Raw genomic sequence first — 22,898 nt, forward strand, 5'->3', positions numbered from 1 at the left:
TGTATTTTGTATGTCATGTATTTTTTTTCGTTTTCGAATTTTAATCTGTAAAACCAAAATCAACTATAATCTCACAAATACCATCAAAATTGATATATAAATTTCAAAGGATATTCCCAATCGTTTGCAACAACACCTAATCTAAACAATAAAAAATTAAAACAATCTTAATTTAAATTCAAAGCTATGAAATTTTTTAATTATTGTCAATGGCTGGCACTGCTTTAGAATTAATGAACAAAATTGGAACTTTGTCTAGACAGTGCGTTGAATTTAGAGAGAGAGAGAGAGAGGTAATTCTTATTCTTATAAAGAGAAAGGGAAGGGTTTTGAAATTGAGTTGAAAAGCGAATAAAAAAAGAAAAAATTTCAGAAACCACTATTGTTTAGTGGTTATTAATTTACTATAGCTACCATATATATAATTACTTCCTATAACTACTATTCAGTTGTTACGGTAGTGTATTCACATATATTCGTGTTGATGTATTCATGAATAAATCAGCAAAAAGCGCCTAAAATCAGAGCAGCCCAACTGTACGCGCATATATTCGCGCCATGTATTTATGAATACAACAGTAAAAAATGTCTAAAATCATGGCAGTCCAATTGTAAGCGCATGTATTCACATGTACTCGCGCTACTCTATTCATGAATACAGCAGTAAAAAGCGCCTAAAATCAGGACAGTCCAGTTGTACGCGCATGTATTCACATATATTCGCGCAATGTATTCATGAATACAGTAACGACAATCTTTTAAAAATAGGTATGTCTAGTTGTCTAAAAGAGAGAAAAAATATAAATAGCGTATTTCATGCCTTATTTCATGCCTCAATGGTAGTATATACCATAAAATACTTATTTTGCTATAAAATATAAAAAGTAAGTATAAAAAATAATATTTTAAAATAATTTTAGTTTATAATAAATAGGGTGTATTCCTTTGCTATATGAGGTAAAATTTCCTAAAAAAGAATTGTGGATTGGGACTGATTACAGCAGTGTGATCGGATGACAAACGTGGGGGAGAGAATTAATTGCCTATAATTAAGGATTTTCTGTTATTATGAATCTGTATATAACTTATAAATATAGATATGATATGTAATTAAGAAGAAACTCTATAAAAATGATAAAAGCCTATAATTTAGCATAGCTATGTGTAGGCATATAAATTTTATTAAAATTAAATTCATAAAATAATTTGGACTACATTTTAAATTCAAGATATGTTGGTCCAAATAAATATATGGGCTAATATAATTGAATTAATTGTATAAGTCCGATATAAATGGATTAAATAAATAAGTCTTAATACATTGGGCTAGTCCATTTAATTGGGCTAAAGTGATGAGCTCACTTCATTAGGCCCAAGATGTCATCTTTCTAGAGGCCCACTTTGGTGCCACTTGTCAAATAACGTGGCGCGCCAGGTCAAATAGAAGAGCCAATAGGATCATGCCACGTGTCAAAATGACAAGGCATATCAAGTCACATTATAAGGCCAAGGAAACCGCGCCACGTGTGCAAGTGACATGCTCTACCCAATCAAATGCGGTCACGTCACACTTCAATTTGATTGGTCGGAAAGAGTTTATTCTTATCACAACTCCTCCTTCCATAACTATAAATAGGGATCTGCATAACTTAGAAAAGGGACCAGAAGTTATAACAAGAAGTAAGAGGGAGCTCGTGGATCAAACGTTGCGGATTTCTCTAAAAGCTACAAGCATTCAAGTTGTTGGCCCAAGAAAGAGAATAGTTTTAAAGATTGACAAAGGAACTCAGATATGAACCAGGTCCATCATTAGCAGACATAGACACCGGCATAGTCAAGGCACGTGAGGTACACATACAGAAGATAAGCGTATTCTGGTAGAATGAGATATCTCCCGATCGAAAAGATTGCGAAAACGATAAGGAGAAGGACTCCTTATTCAGTAAGAACAACACTAAGATAAGGAAGGATTTAGGAGTTGAGTTTAACTAGAACTCTTCCACCAAGGAAGAGTAACATTAGGATTCTAGTTAATTCTTTATCTACTAACTCCTATATGTTGCAGAATATTCTTATTGTACAGGTACGCACAAAATCAGAAGTTAAGCAAGAATTAAGAGCAAAATAGCAAGGCAATTTCGCAAGCAGTTCGAGTGATATTTGAGTGTGTGAATCTGACGCTACTTGAACCAGCTAGAAGAACTAGTTCCAACTGTTGTCTTTTAGTCTAGTTATTTGTAGTAGGTAGTTTTAACTTGTACCTTTTTAGCTTTATATAAAAGCGTCTGTAATAGGTACTTTGTGTTTTCAAGTTAGAGTTTACTTGAAGTTTGTCGCAAATAGCTAGAGGTTAGTTTGCTACAAAGGGTTAGAGGTAATCCTAGGTTTACAAAAGAGTTTTTATAAATGCTATTTTGGCTCACTGATTTAGTAAAGAGTTTTGAAAAAATTCTACTGGGAAGTAGGTCGTGGATTTTTTACTTTTTAAGCCAGGTGTTTTCCACATAAAAATCTCTGTGTTCTTTATTTCCTGTACTTATTATTCCGCAGCAGTAGTAGTTGGAACACATAGAAGAACCAGGTCCTTCTATAATCTGTGCACGTAAAAAATTAGACACCACACAAATCACCCTCCCCCTCCCTCTTGTGTGGTATTGGTGTATAAAATATCAATTGGTATTAGAGCGGGTTATCCTTGAAGAGGCTAACACCTTAGGAGAAGATCAAGATGAGTGCACCACCTGGGAACTGGGAAGGACAATCAACTGCTAGGCCTCCACTCTTCAATGGCCAATACTACTCTTGGTGGAAGAACATAATGAGAGACCACATAATTGGAGAAGACTACGAGCTATGGGACATTATTATTGATGGTCCTTTGGCTACCATGAAGAAGAATGCTGAAGGAGTAGATGTGCCAAAGACAAGAGCTGACTGCACTGCTGAGGACTTGAGAAAGTGAGAGAAAAATGCTAAGGCCAAGAAATGGCTTGTGTGTGGACTTGGTCCAGACGAGTACAACAGAATTCAAAGTTGTACTACTGCTAAGGAAATTTGGGACACCTTGCAAGTGGCTCATGAAGGAACTGCTCAGGTGAAGAGGTCCAGAGGTACTTTACTATATTCTCAATATGAGAATTTCTCTATGAAGGAAGGAGAGACTATCCAAGAGATGTATACAAGGTTCACCACACTGACTAATGAACTAAAGTCTTTTGGAAAGACTCTTCTTGAAGAAGACAAAGTTGAGAAGATTCTGACTAGGGTTTTACCAATTTCTTGGGAAAGCAAAATCACTGCAATTCAGGAATCTAAGAATATTGCAACTCTTAAACTGGATGAGCTGATTGGAAATCTCATTGCGTATGAACTTAAAAGGCAGACCATAAAGATGGATGTGCCCAAGAAGGAAAGGAGCATGGCACTCAGAATCATTGAAGGTGCTGATCTGGAGGAAGATTAAATGGCTATGATCAACAAGGACTTCAAGAAATACCTTATGAGAGGAAAAGGTTCCTCAAGAGGTGGAAATTACAACAAAGTAAGGGTTCCTGAAAAAACGACCAATGAGGGATGCTACAAGTGTAGGAAGACTGATCATCACACCAAGAACTACCCTCAATGGGAAATTGAATGGAAGAAGGAAAGATCTGAACAAAGGAATAGGAAGAAGGAACATGTTCATCCCAAGAAGAACAAAGGATCAACAAAGGCTATGGTTGCTGCTTGGGGAGAAAGTTTAGATAAGGAATCAGATGATGAAGATGAAGATGAACAAGCACTTATGGCAATTGGAGAATCATATGGGGAATCTCATGAGGAATCTGAGGTTCAAGTGAAGGGGAGCAGCCAAATATGGTACATGGACAGTGGCTGCTCAAAGCATATGACATGAAGCAAGGACCAGATCCTTTCACTTGAGGACCTCAAAGGAGGAAATGTCTCCTTTGGAAATGGAAAGAAAGGTGAAATCATTGGGGTTGGTAAGGTAGGTAAGGATGACTCTCATTCCATTAAGAATGTCTACTTGATAGACGGCTTGAAGTATAGCTTAATCAGTGTGTCACAATTATGTGATAGAGGTAACTTGGTAGCATTCACCTCTACTAAATATTTTGTGATAAATCTTATCACTGACAAGATTGTTTTGCAGGGTAAAAGAGTGAATAATATATATATTATAGATTTGTCCACACTCTCAGAGAATGAATTAACTTGCTTAAGTGAGTTGTATAGTGATCCCCTCCTTTGGCATAAGAGGCTTGGACATGGAAGTCTAAGTCAACTCAACAAATTAGTCTCCAAGGACTTGGTAATAGGACTGCCTAACATTAAGTTAAAGGAAGACAAAGTTTGTGAGGCTTGTGCAAGGGGGAAGCACGTAAGATCCTCGTTTAAATGCAAGAAAGTGGTAAATACTACCAGAACGATGGAACTGGTTCATATGGATCTCTGTGGTCCAATGAGAACATTAAGTAGATGTGGTAAGAGATATGTGATGGTGCTTGTTGATGATTATTCTAGGTTTACCTGGACACTTTTTTTAACATCTAAAGATGAAGCATTTGACATGTTCACTTCCTTTGTTAGAACAACTTAGAAACAATTAGGAAATCAACTTGCATCAATTAGGTCTGATCATGGTACTGAATTTGAAAATGCTAAATTTGCTGAATTTTGTGATGTGCATGGCATAAATCATAATTTTTCTGCCCCTATAACTCCATAACAAAATGGAGTAGTTGAAAGAAAAAATAGGACTCTTGAAGATGTGGCTAGGACTATGCTTCTTTCTAGTAAGCTGCCCCATAGCCTTTGGACAGAAGTTGTAAATACTGCATGTTATATCATAAATAGGTGCATGACAAGACTTCTAGTAGAGAAGACTCCCTATGAGTTACTTAAAGGGAGAAAACCAAACATATCCCATCTTAGGGCATTTGGATGCAAGTGCTTTGTGCACAACAATGGTAAGGACTTCCCAGGTAAGTTTGATCCCAGAAGTGATGAGGGAGTATTCTTGGGATATTCTTCACATAGTAAAGCTTATAAAGTTTATAACAAAGAACTATGTGTGTTGAAAACAGTGTACATATGATTTTTGATGAAACTAATATTCTTTCTGAGAGACAAGAACAGGATGGTGAAGCAATTGGGCCGGTTAAACACTTAAATGAAACCATAGCCCAGACTGAAGAATCTCTGGAGGAAGGAACAGGTGACGGAACAGGTTCATCTATCCCCGGCAACATGACAGGGGGAATAGAACAAAACAATTCTCAAACTTCAGTGGAACCTGTACCTGAACCTGTTCCATAACAACAAAGCATTGAAGGAACATCAAGGGGAAACCAGTTGGTTGTGAAACCTTACATATATCAAAGTTCTCATCCTATTGAGAATATCATCACTGATCCAACCTCTAGAATCAAAACCAGATCTTCTTTAAAGAATCTTTGCGCTTTTGATGCTTTCTTATCTCTTATCGAACCTAAAAATGTTACTGAAGCTTTGCAGGATGCAGACTGGGTAAATGCAATATAAGATAAACTCAACCACTTTGAAAGGAGTCAAGTTTGGAATCTGGTACCAAGACCCTTGGATAGATCTGTAATTGTCACTAAGTGGGTCTTCAGAAACAAACTTGATAAAGATGGAAGCGTTACAAGAAACAAAGAAAGATTGGTGGTTCAAGGATATAGTCAGGAGGAAGGCATAGACTATGATGAGACTTTTGCCCGAGTGGCAAGGCTGGAATCTATAAGGCTCCTCATAGCCTTTGCTGCCTACATGGAATTCACCCTTCACCAGATGGATGTCAATAGTGCCTTCCTAAATGGCTATTTGAAGGAAGAAGTGTTTGTCAAGCAACCTCCAGGGTTTGAGAACAAGAAAAATCCTGATTATGTGTACAAACTTGACAAAGCACTCTATGGACTCAAGCAAGCTCCAAGAGCATGGTATGAAAGATCATCAAAGTTTTTGCTTGAGCATAACTACAAGAGAGGTAAAATTAACAGCACTTTGTTCTTGAAAGAAAAAGGTAAAGATCTCTTGGTAGTTCAGATATATGTAGATGACATAATCGTTGGAGCAATTACTGATAAACTAAGTAAAGAATTTGCTAAACTAATGGGAGTGAATTTGAAATGAGCATGATGAGTGAGCTTAATTTCTTTTTAGGCTTACAAATTAAATAAAATTCAAATTGAACTATGATCCATCAGCAGAAGTATGTAAAAGAGTTGCTTAAAAGGTTTAAAATGGAAGATTCCAAAGAAATCGACACTCCTATTGCAACAACCACAAAGTTTGATATAGATGAACCTGGTTCATTTGTTGATTAGAAGTTGTATAGGGGATGATTGGTTCATTATTGTATCTCACTGCTAGTAGACTTGACATTGTTTTTAGTGTAGGACTTTGTGCAAGATTTCAGGCAAATCAAAAGGAATCTCACTTGACTGTTGTAAAGAGAATCTTGAGATACCTAAAAGGCACTACTAATCTTTGTCTTTGGTATCCAAAATGTAGTAATTTTAATCTTGTAGGATATGTTGATGTTGACTATGCAGGTTTTCTAGTGGACAGAAAGAGCACCTCAGGTATGGCACACTTTTTTGGCTCATGCCTTGTATCTTGGGCCACTAAAAAACAGATTTCTGTGGCCTTATCTACTGTTGAGGCTGAGTATGTGGCTGCACCCTCATGTTGTGCTCAACTATTGTGGATTAAATAGTAATTGAGGGATTTTGGAATCGATGTTGGATGTATCCCTATCTTTTTTTTATAACACTAGTGCTATTAGTATGACAAAGAACCCCGTTCATCATAAAAGAACAAAGCACATATATGTTAGACATCACTTTTTAAGGGACAATTATGAGAAGGGATTGATCATTATAGATTTTTGTGCTACTAATAAACAGATTGCTGACATCTTTACAAAAGCACTAAGTAGAGAGCACTTTGAAAGGAACAGGTTAGAATTAGGGATGATTAAGATCACCTAAGTGAACCAGTTCAGATTGTACATGAAAAAAAAATGAAAAAAAGAAAAACAAAAAAAAAATTGAATTTTTTTTTTAGTTAGAAAATCTAGTCTCATACTGTAAATAATATACTCCTATGCCATGTTTTGATATGAATCACTGGTCTCTAATGAAATTTTCTCTATTTTTGCAAATTGAGACTTGGTTGAGAGGATTCTTAGTGAAGAACCTGGTTCATCAGTGATGGTTCATCTGAAAAACGAGGTATGTGTTCTACACTCTGCACATTTTGAAATACTAATATTTAAATCATGAGCAGAACTCTACCCAAGTCAAAAATCTTCCAAAGCCTATCCAATAAAAATTTGAACCAGTTCTGTTTCAACTAAAGAATTCTCACTGAATTAAAACACCTAGATTCTAGGGGAGCTGTAACCGTCATTCCAAACTAAAAATTACAGAGTGATTAGACTTCTAATTGACCACAAAAAGCTGGCATTGTGTATTAATTCCACTTCTCCTTTAAATCCCTCATCATCAACTCTACAAAGTCTTTATTATTTCTGAAAAACCGTCGAAACCCTTTATTCTCTCCTTGCCTTCAAATTCAATCCAAGATTTTTCCTTCATCACAAAACCATAACCAAAATGCCTAACCCCTGGAATAACCCTGGTACTCCTCCACCCCCTACTCCTTCATCTTCCTCCACAACACCTCAACCTAGTTCTACCCTCCAACCTAGAAAAAGGAGAGTCAAAATGCTTGCTAGAAAAATAGTGGCCAACGGAATCTCAAAAATTAAATGCCCAGCTTCAAGCAAACCAAGCCCAAAACTCACAAAATTCGAGTGATTCCTTTAAATCAGCGACTGAGGGGGAAGAAACTGGGTCTTCCTATTCTGAATAGGTAACTTCTGTCCCAAAACTTTTATCTGAGGTTATTTCTGAGATCGCTAAAATTTTAGAAACTAGGTTCATCCTGGTTGGTTCTGTGATAGATCTGGAAATGCCTGAGACAAGAAGGAGAGGTGGTAAAAACAAAATTGAAAAAGAAAAAGAGAGAGAGAGAGTACAGAGTGAATAGAAGGGAAAGGGGAAAGAAGTGGTTGATTCTTCATCCACCTATGAATCTGTTAGAATGGTTATTTGTGGAGGTGAGCCAGAAAAGGAGGAAGAAGGTGGCAGGCACACAGGGGAAAGTGGATCAGGAGAAGCCGCTGAAGGGCTAGTAAATCTTGGAAAGCAAGCAGATGAACCTGGTTCATCTGCTGAGGAAACCCTGGCTGATCTCTTGAAAAAGTTAAGTGACAGTTACCAACCCAAGAAGAAAAGAACTCCTAAAGCTACAACCTCTGGGACAGCAAGAGCCAACAAGAAACAGAAAGATGCTCCTTCTGAGACCTCTGATATTCCTCTTCCAAGAGGAAGAACTATAAGGAGCAAGCTAAAGCATAGTGATGAGGAGTTGCAGAGAGCTTTAGAGGAGAGTAAGAAGAAAAGAATGGATAAAGGGAAAGAAAAAGTGGTTGAGCCTGTTGAGTTGGATGAGATGGACCTGGTCCATCAAAGTGAAAAAGTGGCAGGGGTAGAGGTTTAGACCCCTAAGCCAAAGAAAGCCAAGACTTCCTCAAAGAAGTATTCATCTGTTTCTAAGTCTGTTGAACCCTCTATCTTGGCTAAGCGAACCAGGTCTGAAGTGAAAGCCAAGCAAGTGAAAATTACTGAAGAAGATGATTGGAGTGGTGAAGAGGAGGATGTGTCTGATGGTGAGAAGGACAGGCTGACAAAGTTTGGTAAAAGAACAATTCTGAAGGGGAGATTGTTGAAGGACTTGGAAGAAGAAGGAATGATTTTATTGCTGGAGAAGCTTGAGATACAGGGGTGGAAGGACATAGTCCTTCAATTGGATGGGAGACTGGCTAGGAATGAGATTGTGGAATTCATGGCCAATGCTGAGGTCAAGGAAGCCAGAGTCACCAGCCTAGTGAAAGGGGTCCAAATCTTTTTTAATGCTAAAGAACTGGTGAAATCCTTGGCATACCCTCTGAAGGTTGTGATGACTATACTAGGCAGAAATGACCCAGTCCGGATTCTCTTCCAACTGCCCTGGATATCATAAGGAAATTTTGTGATAATGAAGAAGAGAGTGAGCCCAAGGCAGTCTATAAGAGTGAAATGAAGCCACCCCACAAGGTGATATTTGAATATATCAACAAGTGCATGTTGCCAAGGCAGGAAATGAGGCATATTGCAAATTACATGGACTTGGTCTTGATGGAGTGTATGGACAGTGGGAGGCAGATAAACTGGCCTAGGTTCATCATTTAGCTTTTGGATAGAGTTGTCAATGGCTCCAAAGCCCATGTCATTCCTTATGGTTTCATCCTCACTTCTGTTCTTGCTCATTATAAGGTGTCATTGAAGAAGGCGGAGATGGCTACAAGCAAAGACCATTTTGGAATCAATACTCTTCTTGCTTGTGATTATGAGACCCATGGCGTCCCCAATGAACCTGGTTCATCGAAAAGGACACCTATAAATAGCAAGGTCAGAGCCCTAGTGCAGGAGAGTGGGGCAAAGGATACTGAGATAGCAAGGCTGAAGACTCGTTTGGCTGAGGTTGAATCTGAGAGGGATGTTCTTAGAGTTGAGCTTACAGAGGAAAGGGAGAAGAATAAGTGAATTCTTCACGATATGTTGAATCTTCTCCAAGCCAAAACCCAAGCCCCTAGTTCTTCCAAGCCTTAGTTGCCTAGCCTGCCTAGAAATTCAGTGACCCAGATTCGGGACTTTTTCTTTTTGTTGCTCATGCTTTAAATGTTTTTGTTTCATTTTGTGGATTGTGGAAGAACTGTACTTTCTATCAATGAAATTTACTGCTCTTGTTCTTATGCAATGTCTCTATTTCTTTAATAGTTTGAATTCTTAGTTGATTACTGATGATTGATCCATGAATGCATTTGCAGTTGCCCCAGTGGCCATGAATAATTTTTATAAAATTTGGGACTCGCACATCTTTTTGCAACTTTTCAATGATGCCAAAAGGGGAAGATGTGCTCTGAACAAGTGATATTTATAACCTAAATGACCATGGTTCTTTATGATAAGTGCTTAATAGTCTAATATGTGTCAATGATGGATTAAGTTGAAACACTCCTAAGTTTATGGACGCACAAAGTTTGTCATCATCAAAAAGGGGGAATTTATTGGCCCAAGAAAGAGAATAGTTTTGAAGATTGACAAAGGAATTCAGATATGAACCAGGTCCATCACTGGCAGACATAGACACCGGCAGAGTCAAGGCATGTGAGGTGTACATGCATGAGATAAGCGTATTCTGGTAGAATGAGATATCTCCTGATCGAAAAGATTGTGAAAACGATAAGGAGAAGGACTCCTTATTCAGTAAGAACAGTATCTAAGATAAGGAAGGATTTAAGAGTTGAGTTTAACTAGAACTCTTCCACCAAGGAAGAGTAGCATTAGGATTCTAGTTAATTCTTTATCTACTAACTCCTATATATTGCATAATATTCTTATTGTATAGTAATGCACAAAAGCAGAAGTTAAGCAAGAATTGAGAGCAAAATAGCGAGGCAATTTTGCAAGCAGTTCGAGTGATATTTGAGTGTGCGAATCTGACGCTACTTGAACTAGCTAGAAGAACTAGTTCCAACTGTTGTCTTTTAGTCTAGTTATTTGTAGTAGGTGGTTTTAACTTGTACCTTTTTAGATTTATCTAGAAGCGTCTGTAATAGGTACTTTGTGTTTTCAAGTTAGAGTTAACTTGAAGTTTGTCGCAAATAGCTAGAGGCTAGTTTGCTACAAAGGGTTAGAGGTAATCCTAGGTTTACAAAAGAGTTTTTGTAAATGCTATTTTGGCTCACTGATTTAGTAAAGAGTTTTGAAAAAATTCTATTGGGAACTAGGTCGTGGGTTTTTCACCTTTTGAGCCAGGTGTTTTCCACGTAAAAATCTATGTGTTCTTTATTTTTTGTACTTATTATTCCGCAACAGTAGTAGTTGAAACACATAGAAGAACCATGTCCTTCTATAATCTATGCACGTGAAAAAATGGACACCACACAAATCACCCCCTCTTGTGTGGTATTGACGTATAAAATATCACAAGTGTTCTAAGGATTAAAAGATCAGGACGAAGATTCAAGAACAAGCTGCAAGCCCTTGGATTAAAAATACGTCAGGATCAAGATTAGGCCTCAAGCACTTGGATTAAAATAAAATAAAATTCAAGATTAAGCTCAAAAGCTCTTTTATTTACTGTTGAAAAGAAGAATGAGAGAATTCATAGAAATTGTAACACTCAAATATTTGAAATAAAATACTACGATTGTTACAATATTTTTCAGTCTATTTTTCTCGACGCAATTTATTGTCTACACTATGTATCGAACCAAATGACCCCGTAGAGTTTGTTGGTGTCAAGGGTGAAGCTAGAGCTTCCAACAAGGCAAATGGTCTGAGGAACTAAGATGGACCAGGTCTCGAAATGTCACAGTACTTACTTTTGGTGTATCGGTAGTGTGATTAGTTTAAGTGCTAACAAAAGAGATAATGTCGTCGATGAACCTTAACTAACAAGTTTCAATAGATACATGTTTTTATTCTTTATTTAATTAATATTATATATATATATATATATATATATATATATGAAGAGCTATCCCTTGTAATAAGTAATAAAATTCGTTGAGATTGTATTTCGAATTGTGTACACGTTGTTGTATGCTGTCATGAATCTCACCCCCTCGTTTTATGTTGTGGACATCTTGACGTTCACATACTTGCTTATGATTATAGACTATCTATTTTGGATTTGGCCACTTTACACGTTTTTTTCTAAATAGATTTTGTATATTGTGTTATTTTAGGCGTCATGTACACTCTTATTATTTTATTTTTACAATGACAGTGTTCAGACTATTGTTACATAACGACGTGTATATGTTGATTGTACTGTGTTCATTGCAGAAATGGTTCTAAAATCAGGGCTTCGGGCTCTGACTGTGCTCCTCTTCATTTACATAAGAACAATCGACGTAATTGCTCAACCAGATTCTGCAATATTTTCTTTTTCTGGATTGCTCAACCAGATTGGAGAAGAATGCATATTCAACGAGCACATAAAAACCAATAGAGTTACTTATCAGAAAACATATTCATTTGTCGAAAAGATTTAGGCAACCAACAAGGATTGTGATTACTACTTTTTCATACTTAATTAGAAATTTTGGGTTCGAGCCATGGGTACCTTTTGTTAGAGCGCATTTTACTAGTGACGTGGGACTTCTCAAAACGAATTCGGATTACATCGGACCCTAATGCAAATATGGATACGTAAATTTGGGCCGCACAGCAGTTGAAGTCCAGTTCAAATCCAACCTCAAAACTATCTTGACTCAACCTCGCACCCAAAACACCCAAAAATAATCTCGGATAAAATATAAAATTGATTGGTCAGTCGAAAACTAATCATATCCGCTATCCAAAAATTGTATATTATATGTATATAATACACACACACACACACACACACACATATATATATATATATATATATATATATATATATATATATATATATATATATATAAAAGGCAATTTTGGCCAACTATGTTACAGTATACATACCAAGAATACTTCTCCATATTATTCTCCAATTTATTATCTCTCTCAATGCAGTTTCTACCGAAGGGGCATTTGTCAAAAATTTAATCAGTACCAAATGTTTGGATCAAACTAATTAATACAGATATTTATCAGTATATAGGAAGTAGTTTTTTTTATCAATTAACCACAATAAAATAATATGTCCACACACTTTAATTTGTACTATTAAAACTAAGTTACTTAATTTAATATAAACATCAAATACGAGTAAATATTTCACAAAATACTCATGGCACGACCTACTATATTTTGCAGGTCATCAAATCGAACTAGTGAACCAAAGTTCAATCCCAACTCGTCAATTAACCACTTTCTTAAATTCATTCCGAAAAATATCCAATAAAATTAATCACTTATGACATATAATGCCATGCATTTCTTTCCTATATCATGACTTAAGTTCTTATTCACTTCTATCGGGAAAAAAATACAGTCAAGTGTCCTCTAATGGTTGGGAATAACCCCCGGCAAAAATAATATTCACAGTAATAAAAGCGGAATAATCACGTAGCACTGAGATACGATAATTAGCAAGAAAAAGAGTGACAACGATACCAAGATTTTTACGTGGAAAACCCTTTGAATAAGGGAAAAAACCACGGCCCCGAGACGAGCATTTGATATCATTATAGCAAGGAATTTTATACTTTATAGGTCCGAGTAAAATATTCTAGAGACCACTACAATACTCAAAAGAAATAACACTCTTTTGATAATCTCACCTCACTACAATATCGCTCACTTTTTATTTTTCTCACAAACTATTTTCTTATACCTTGTCTCTGAAACCTCACTCTTTCTTTCTCTCTTTGTTGGTGTGTCGAAATAAGAGTTGAAGCTCTCCTTTTATAGCCGAAGCCTCACTCTCTAAAGCCTACTATATTTGACAATTTGCATACATTTTTCCTTCTTTTTCTTCAATCTTGATAATTCAACAAAGTTTGCTACTAAACCAAAGAAATTTTCCTTAGGCACATGCCTATTACTTTGGCTATTGAATGAGAGGGAACCCATCAATCTCTCCCTCTAGTCTAATTCATCTAGAAGAGGTAGCATTGTCTTCTAGTTTGAGTGCATGTCGACAAGTTCTTTGCATAGCTCGAACTTGTCTCTTGGTACCACCTTGGTCAACATATCAGCAGGATTTTCACTCGTGTGAGTCTTTTTGACCTGTAAATATTCGTTGTCCACCTGCTCACGAATCCAATGATATCTCACATCTATATGATTTGTTCTTGCATGGTACATGGATTTCTTGCTAAAGTCTGTTACACTTTGACTGTCACAATAGATGACATACCCCTTTTGATGCAATTCCAGCTCTTGAAGAAATCGCTTGAGCCATACCATCTCCTTGCCAGCTTCTGTAGCGGCAATGTACTCTGCTTCAGTTGTTGAAAGTGCAACACACTTCTGCAATTTAGACTGTCATGATATAGCTCTCCCTGAAAATGTAAACAAATATCGAGTAGTGGATTTTCTGTTATCAATGTCACCTCCCATATCAGCATCTGTATAGACCATCAAGATTGGATGAGATCCTCCAAAGCACAAACAATCTCCCGTGGTACCTCTTAGGTACTTGAGTATCCACTTGACTGCTTCCCAATGTTCCTTTCCAGGATTTTCAAGGAATCTGCTAACAACACCAACTGCACAAGCAATATCAGGTTTGGTACATACAATTATATACATCAAGCTTCCGACTACTTAAGAATAAGGAACTCTAACCATGTTCCCTTTCTCATCCACACTTGTAGGACACATCTTCTTGTTCAACTTTAGATAACTAGCAAGAGGTGTGCTGACTAGCTTAGCATTCTTCATGTAGAAGCGTTCCAGTACACGTTCAATGTATTTCTCCTGAGACAGCCACAACTTTCTGCTTGTTCGCTCTCAAACTATCTTCATACCCAGAATTTATTGTGTTGGGCCCAAGTCTGTCATATCAAATGACTTGGACAAATCTCCCTTCAACTTTGCGATCAGCCCCTTGTCTTTTCCTACAATTAACATGTCATCCACATACAACAATAATATAATAAACTTATTTTCAGAAAATCTTTTCAAGTATACACATGGATCAGAATATGTCTTTGTGTAAGTTTGAATTTTCATGAATCAGTCAAACTTCTTGTACCACTGCCTTGGTGCATGCTTCAACCCATAAAGACTCTTATTCAGTTTGCACATCATGTGTTTCCTTTCAGCTACTTCAAATCCTTTTAGCTGCTCCATATAGATCTCCTCTTCCAAATCTCCGTGAAGAAATGCAGTTTTCACGTCCAACTGCTCCACTTCAAGATCTAGGCTAGCTGCTAAGCTCATGATTGTTCGAATAGAAGTCATTTTGACAACAGGTGAGAAACTTTTGTCAAAATCAATACCTTTCTTCTGCTCGAAGCCTTTTACCACCAATCGAGCTTTGTATCTGACCAGCTTGCCATTTTCATCTTTCTTGAGTTTAAAGACCCACTTACATTTTAGTGGTCTTTTACCCTTTGAAAGTTCAATTAGCTTGTACGTGCCATTTTTCTGCAAAGATTCCAACTCCTCTTGCATGGCTTTCATCCACTGGTTCTTTTCTGGATGGGACATCACCTCATTAAGACTTTCTGGCTCCTCTTCATCACCGATGAGGACATACTTCGTGGAAGGGTACCTGCATGACTCTACCCTTGGCCTTTCTGATCTCCTCAGAGGTTGAGGTTGTTCTTCTCCCTGAGTTGGGTGATCCACTTGCTCGACATCATCATCAAGTTGCTCCCCCTGCTCAATAACCTCACCAGGTTGCTCCCCCTGCTCGGCAACCTCGTTGGTCGTACTTTATGTACTTGTGGGATTGTTAGAAGTAGAAGGAATAGTAACAAGGTTAGGAATAATACCATTATTGGCATTCTCCAACATATCATCAACACTTCCAACTTCACTTTCTCGAAAGACTACATCTCTGTCTGATGACCTTCTTCTTTACGGGATCCCACAATCTATATATGAATTTTTCATCTCCATATCCGATGAATATTCAAGGAACAAATTTATCATCCAGCTTTATTCTATGCTCCTTTGGTACATGTGTAAAAGCTTTGCAACCGAACATCTTCACATGCGAGTAGGACACCTCCTTGTTGGTCCAAACTCTCTCTGGGATGTCAAACGCCAACGGAACTGATGGACTCCTATTGATCAGGTAACAGTTTGTCTTAACTGCTTCACCCTAGAATGACTTAGGCAGTTTAGCCATTCTGAGCATGCTTCTCACCTTCTCCACAATGGTGTGGTTCATCCTTTCGGCTACGCCATTATGTTGTGGGGTTTCAGTAACTATCTTTTCATGTCTGATCCCATGGTTCGAACAATACTTTTCAAATTCCCTTGAAGTGTACTCACCTCCATTGTCACTTCGGAGACGCTTTAGCTTTTGGCATGTCTCCCTTTCCACCATAGCATGAAACTTCTGGAAAACTTGAAACACTTGGTCTTTGGTTTTCAAAATATAAACCCATAATTTTCGTGAAGCATCATCAATAAAAGTAATAAAATATTTGTTACCGCCCATCAATTCAATTTCCATTGGACCACAAATATCAGAATATACCAAAGCAAGTATATTCAATTTTCTTTCAGACGATGTCTGAAATGAAACTCTATGTTGCTTACCAAATAAACAGTATCCACATGGTTTTAACGTTGTACCTTTGGCGTAAGAAATGAGTGATCTCCTGACAAGAATCTGCAATCCCTTCCCGCTCGTATAGCCCATCATTTTGTGCCACAAATCTGCAAAAATCTCATCTTGTGCCGCGTTCAATTTACCTTGGCATATTTCTACATTTGTCTTGTACAACGTGCCACGAGCAACTCCCTTTGCAATCATTAATGATCCCTTGGTGAGTCTCCACTTTTAATTTGCAAAATAGTTCTCGTATCCATCTCGGTCTAAAGCAATTACCAAGATCAAGTTCATCCATAAATCATGTATATGTCACACGTCCTTCAGAACCAATGTGCATCCGACATTTGTCTTGATACAAATGTCACCAATCCCCACAATCTTTGAGTTACTTGTGTTACCCATTCTCACAAAGCCGAAATCACATGCTATATATCTGCAAAAAAAGATCTCTTACCGGTATGGCATGGTAAGATGTTGTTGTATCAACCACCCATTCCGACTCTGAACCTGATAAGTACATGTATTCCTTTTTCTCGTTTATACAGAGGACAACATTGCACCATGGAAGTTGTGTTGATGTCATCCTTCTGGCTACTAGTTTCACCTTTGCCCTTTCTTGGATTTGGGCAATCTCTTTTGAAGTGACCTGGTTGATCACAATTGTAGAAATTTCTAGCTCTTGATTTGGATCGGTTCTTAGACTTCCCACGAGCTCCGGATCTACTATAGTTGCTCGAACCCCTTTGATAACTCATGCATCTACCTTCTGTGATGAGAGCATGTCCTTGATTTTCAGGCTTCTTTCTCATCTTCTCATTGAGTAAAAGAGTCAGATGTGACATCTTTCAACTCAATGGTAGTCTTACCGTGCAGGATGGTTGTTGCCAAATTAACATATGAAGATGGCAACGAGTTCAACAACAAGATGGCTCTACCTTCTTCCTCGATTTTCACTTCGAGATTGGTGAGTTGTGTGATTAGTTTGTTAAACACATTTAAATGTGACAAAAATTCGTACCTTCACCCATGTGTAGGGCGTATAGCTGCTTCTTCAGGTACAACTTATTTATCAGCATTTTGGACATGTATAGGCTTTCCAACCTTGCCCAAATATCACGTGCGGTGTCTTCGTCAATGATGTTATTTACCACATCATCTGAAAAAGTGCAATCTGATTGCACTAGTAGCCCTTTCATCTAAGTCATTCCAATCCTTAGCTTTCATGGTATCAGGCATTTTGGTATCATCATCTAGTACCTTGTGTAATACTTGTTGGATGAGCAGATCTCTCATCCTTCTTTGCCATATTGAAAAACCATTATCTCCGTTAAATTTTGTTACCTCATACTTTACTCCGGACATTTTTATTTTTCACTAAGTATAGTACTATCGACAATGAATAATATTTATGTGAACGAGCAGGACATGTGCTCTAATACCAGTTGTTGGAAATAAACTCCCTACAAAAATAATATTTACAGTAATAAAAGCGGAATAATCACGTAGCACCGAGATACGGTAATTAGCAAGAAAAAGAGTGACAACAACACCAAGATTTTTATGTGGAAAACCCTTTGAATAAGGGAAAAAACCACAGCCCCGAGACGAGCAACTGATATCACTATAGCAAGGAATTTTACACTTTGTAGGTTCGAGTAAAATACTCTATAGACCACTACAATACTCAAAAGGAATAACCCTCTTTTGAATTCTCACGTCACTACAATATCGCTCACTCTCTATTTTTCTCACAGACTATTTTTTTATACCTTGTATGTGAAACCTCACTCTTTGTTGGTGTGTCGAAATAAGAGTTGAACCTCTCCTTTTATAGCTGAAGCCTCACTCTCTAAAGCCTACTATATTTGACAATTAGCACACATTTTTCCTTCTTTTTCTTCAATGTTGACAATTCAACAAAGTTGGCTACCAACACAAAAAAATTCAATAAAGTTAGCTATCAAATCAAAGAAATTTTCCTTGGGTACATGCCTATTACTTTGGCTATTGAATGAGATGAAACTCATCACTAATAAAGTATAAAATATTCTTAATTAGTATTGGAAAAAATCTACATCATAAATTCAAAAGTTAAAAGTTGGGGATAAAAAGTGAGATCGAGATTTCTTGGGATCGGACATTTCTTCAACACTTTATTCTTTTCTTGAGACAAACGGATACCTCGAGCAATCATTATTGTTTCTTTTTATCCAAAACTCTTTTTCTTTTGTTTAGAGACCTTTTTTTCCTTTTAGGTTATTTTTGGGGACAGAAAAAAGTTTAACTTATGCATATTGATAGTGTTATTTTTTAAAACTATTTAGTTAAAGCGGTCTGCAGCAACAAATAATTTTATCTATAGTAAATTTAATTTGAGAATCTAAAAGACAAAGTAAATAACTATGTTAGAATAGGTAAAAATTTACAAGTTAATGTATACAGAGAGAAAAAATAGGTAAAAACAAGTAGATGCACAACAAGAAATCAAGAAAAAAAGCATTTGAATATAAACACAAAAATTAACGATGAGATTTTTGCGTTTGTGTTCTCATTGAAGCATGTTACAAATAAAAAGTACAAAAATCGTGTTTGAAAGATTCATGTAATCATTGTTTTATTATAATACTGTACGTGTTAATATAGAGTATCACCGATCCCGAAGCAAAAAGTTTAAATTAGGTACATGAGAATCTAATCTAATTGATATAAAGATGTTTTAGAAGGCAATTTAATATTTTTGCACGCTTAACTATAAAAAGCGAAAAAGAAAAGAAAGGGTATCTATATGAAATCTCAGTTCAGACGTTTACCACGAATGTAATTGAAAAATATTTTTTTGATTAGTTGACGTTTTCTTTACACTTGCACCATTTTTTTTTTCAAAAAAAAAAAAACAATTATACATTTCGAGAGGATTCTAAGAATTTCTTATTTTAAATACACAAAATTAAATAGTGTTTCGTGTAAGATATTCAACAATGTATGTAAAATCTTGAAATAAACGGGTATACCTCAAAATGACGACACAAATGAATAAGAGCAATCACCATTCACCACCATTAGTTGTGGTGGAATAAATAAGATATCTTTGTCTTAATGGAGATCTCGGGTTTGAACAATAAAAATAAAAAAAAAATCTAATAAAAAATATATTTTTGTATAATAAACCTTACACACTATAAATTCGGATTAATTAAGGTCTCATTCAAACCAGAAACTTTATTAAGGGTCCAAACTTCAAATTTTGAGTAAGCAAACTTAAAAAATCAATGAATGGGTGCACGAATATTTTAAATCAGACTAAATAGTAATATTTACTTAATGCAAAAAAACATTGTAATAAAACTAATATCTTTATAAACTAGAACTAACACAAAGAAGTCAATTAACAAAATTCTACTAACGAAAGCATAATTCAAATATACTAGTATTACAATTGTTCTAAAGTCCGTAATCCCTAGTCTTTTTCGAAATTTATTGCATACGACGGAGAATTTTCAACACACTTAAAACTATTTTTGACAAGTCACTGGAAGCTTCCCAGTAGAGAACTGTATTTTTCATTAATTTTTCGGGTGGTCCAAATGAGAATTTTTCGTTTGAAATTAAAAAATAGTTAGACTTACAAGTGGTAATTGAAAAATAGCCACAGTTTCAAAAGTAATCGAAATTTAGTCACTTTTCATGTAAATATAAATCTGAACGAAAACAATATTCAAAATCCAAAAAATATTCCAGCGTAATATACTAGAGTTCCAGTATAATATATTGGTTCAGCATAATATGCTGGAAGTTCATACACATGTGCATCAATCTCCCGTATATTATGCTGCAACTTTCCGTATTGCAGCAAAATAGTGGCTATTTTTCAAGACTTTGCAAATGCTTGTTATTTTTCAATTAACAATCCGAAAACTGATTAGTCCGTGCTATTTTTATGATTTTTTCCTTTACCAAAAACTGAACAAGAAGTTTCTGTGGGCCAGGAATATGTGGGCCTATGTTTGTTTGGGGCTGGTATGCATTAAAGGCAGAGAACTTGATGGCCCACTTTAGTTTCTTTGTTTCTTGAAAATGTTAAATGGCCCCTACCATTTGATTAAGAAAATTACTTGTGGTTCATGGTTGAATTGGTGACAAGCTATTGATTTAACCCAATTTAAATGTTTCATCATCTTCAACCTCTCGAAATTTCATAAATATTTATGGAATATTCACAAAAAGATCAAAGACATCAAATATTGTCTTTCTCAAAGCCGTCAAAGTGATCAACGGATGTTCTTCCTTTTCATGAAGATCAAATGTATCCCAAGAAAGTTCGCATTATCCTACGTTCGAGAAATACGTTGGTTAAGCCCTCGAATCACGGAAAACGATCTAGAAAGATGAATCAAGGGAACAAACAGAATTATACCCAAAAAGACTCATCAATAAAATTACTCATTTTTTTATTAAAAAAAATCATCTTCAACACAAGAAAAGGCAAATGTCTGAAAACATTTACATACAGGTCACATACTTATAAACGACCTATATTTTATATTTTGTATTTTTGCAATTTTTTTAGAAACAACCTCTCTACTCTTTCGGGGTAGGGGTAAGGTATGCGTACACACTACCCTCCCTAAACCTCATTAGTGAGATTTATTGGGTTGTTGTTGTTGTTGTTGTTGTTGTTGTTGTTGTTATATTTTCAATTTCCTGACCCATTATCGTCGTTTTTCGTTTCTCTACAAAAAAAAATATGTAAACCCCTCAATTTGTCGTTGATATATCAATTTTGATCTTAGTTTACTCTGAGAATACGATTAAGTGCATGATCTATTGGAATAGCTTCTCTATCTTCATAAGATAGGATAAGGTCCGCGTACATATTACCTTCCCCACACCCGACTTGTAAAATTTTACTGGGTTTGTTGTTGTTGTAACATATAATTCAAGTCAGTTTCTCTGAATTGAACTAAATCATAGCATGACAAAAATTGAACAAAATCACTCGGTAAGATTGTTTATCCGAAAAGTCGGATATAGTTAAATTTATAAGTAGTTCTAAGAGTATGTGATATAACTTGACATAAATCATACGTAGAAGTGGAAATGTTTAGATTCTTGGCTATAAAAACAGGATATAAATTATTGAACAAGAAAAGTGAATATGCTGAGTAAAACAAACTCAAAAGATTTATTCTTCAATAAGAGAAGTAGCCTTTTTTTCCAATCTGTCCACCTCTCTTGTGCTAATAAGGATTCCCCCCTTATAGTATAGGGATCTTACTTTATTTATAATTAAAAATATTTAGTGGAGAACCCATGATGAATTGTCTCTTCCTCAATTTCCGCCAAGATTCTCTTCCGTAGTGCAGTTGCAACGGCTCTTGTCTGCGAGCTCGACACTGCCTCGTCCTCGGTATTGGGTCGAGCCCTCGGCCTTGGTTCGAGTTCGACATTAGGGGTGAGTGTCAATTGGTCTGTGCATCTCCGACAACCTTCAAGTTGCCTTGCAGTTCGATTTGGTCATGTGCTCGATAATGATACCGACCCGAGTCCTCGATCGGTCTTGGAGCTCAAAGCTTGTTTGTACTATCTTCGAAACTCGTCTCGAAGTCTTACTTCGATCACTTATCATTCGAACTCGATCAAACGTACGAAGGCCGAAATCTATTTCGACCGTATACGAAGATGATTTTCAAATGCTATTCAAATTTCATGCGTATGTCATGAATTACAATGTATATCTGCACACAATACTAATTTACACCTGATAAAAAACATATAATATGTACATCAGGTTTATCATTTATTTATTTGGATGGTTGTTATGTATTGTTTCACAATGTATAATATTGTATAGTATTGTATTGTTATGATGTATACAATAATCGGATAGATTGTATTGTTTGTCATCGTTTCATGATGTTATGCACAAACAATATGAAAAATAAACTTGTAATATTTATAAATAAAAAGTAAGGTACGAGATAGAATTATTATATTATATAAAAAGGTAAGGTAAAAGATAAAATATAATTATTTAATAATAAGAAAGAGCAAGATGAGAGAAAAAATATGCAACCACACCAAATCGGTCTTTACAAAAAGTGACACTTAGCTTTTCATCGTTATATAATGATGGATTTAATAATACGATATAATAAATTTTGAGTAATAATTAAAATAATTATTATATTTAAAGTAACAATACGATACAATAGAACATGTATAATCATCCAAACAAGCATGTATTGGTACCTTAATTTATTTAGAAAAAAAACCCCTTAATTTATCACTAAATTATTAGAGCATATCCTCGAAAAATACTCGTGAGAAAACAAATTATACACGTCTCAACGTTGTCATATGTCACTGACGAGGCAATGTTGCATTAAATTAAAAGATAAGTGAGTTATTTTTGCGGTAGAGGAAGGAGACAGCTCGATACAATTTGTAATTTTTGGAGAAATTTAAAATATTTGGTGGTCTTCTGATATTTACTTCTTTTCTTTTCTTTTTCTTTTTTTAATAATTGTCAAGTCAATGAA

Source organism: Nicotiana tabacum, chromosome 24 (genome assembly GCF_000715075.1).
Source record: "Nicotiana tabacum cultivar K326 chromosome 24, ASM71507v2, whole genome shotgun sequence".
Classification (NCBI taxonomy): domain Eukaryota; kingdom Viridiplantae; phylum Streptophyta; class Magnoliopsida; order Solanales; family Solanaceae; genus Nicotiana; species Nicotiana tabacum.